The sequence below is a fragment of the Chaetura pelagica genome, unplaced genomic scaffold, assembly GCF_000747805.2.
Source record: "Chaetura pelagica isolate M959 unplaced genomic scaffold, ChaPel_1.0 scaffold72, whole genome shotgun sequence".
NCBI classification, from domain to species: Eukaryota; Metazoa; Chordata; class Aves; order Apodiformes; family Apodidae; genus Chaetura; species Chaetura pelagica.
In genome coordinates, this window is record NW_009952560.1 from 1429762 (window position 1) to 1431041 (window position 1280).

Genomic DNA, 1280 nt, shown 5'->3' on the forward strand with positions numbered 1-1280 from the left:
TCCCAGTCCTCCCAGTCCCCCCTCCCTGCGTGCACCGAGTTTGCGGGGGCTCAGCCCGTGGGGACCCGGGAGTCGGTCCCGTTGTTTCAGGGTTTTTCCCGTCCCCAGGGCGGGTCCTGCGGTCAGAGAGGTGGAAATGCTGCCAAACGGATTTTTCGCTGTCAAGGTAAAAATCCCGGGTAACAAAAATAGAGGAGCGGGTTTAAATTTTAAAAAAAAAAAAAAGCGGTTTGTTAAGGGGGAGAGCAGAGGGTGAAGCAGGTTGGTGAGGGAACTGTCAGCCCGCCTCCCAGGGAGAACATTTTGAATTATTCACAGAAACTTTAGAAGCAGCAGATTACTTGCAAACAGTGATACAAAAGTCCAGATAGTTAATTTATGAGAAAAGAAAGGGTTGGGATTCAACAATTCTAGTAAAACTCTGCAGTAGAGGTTAGTTGGAAATGGGGAATCAAACCTGCTCTGGAATCCATCTTTTGGGGTTCCTCTCCCAGGTGTGACTTTCCTTGCAGTAGAGCACATGGTCCCAACACCCAAAGCTCCCAGGGTCCTTTCTGAAGGTATTTGCTCCTGTTCCCTTTTTGCCAGCCATGCACTCTTAGGCAGCTTAATTTAAACCTGCTTTCATCTGACACACAACAAAGGAGAATGTTATTAAGTCTGGTTGCAAAGTACCACCCCTGGAGCTGGCTGCACAGCCTGTCACTGAAAATTCAAACACAAAGTAAGCAACCAACCACACAGGTATTCAGGTTCTGTAGGCTTTGTAAAATAAATAGTAGCACTTGTGTATCTCACCCAACGGGGGCAGATGTTCCTCAGGGGGCTGAGCTTGGGCAGGTGTGGGGCCTGCAGGGAGCACAGGGCTCCCACCTGGACACCGGGGGGAAAAGGCCACAAGAAATCTCTAGGGTGACAATGTGGACACTGTCATTTTGCAAGCAGTAAAGACCAAGTACAGCTGAGCTGCTAACAGCTGAGCTGGCCATGTGCCAAAGCAGCCCCAGTAGTTCCTGCTCCTGCACCCAGTCACTGGGATAAACCTGTGTTTAAAGCAAAGTCACCTTAATTCATTTTTTTCCCCCCACCATTTCACCTCCTGGTAAAGCACAAAACAACGAATAAAAGTGAGGGTTTCAACAATAACCAGGGACATCTCCTCATCTGAACCAGCTCCCCCTGTGCACACAAGAACACTCTCTTTGGAGTTAACCATTTTTTCTGCAACTGACCAAGTATTTGATCAAAGAAGCCACCACAATAAGGGTTCCCCTTCCTAC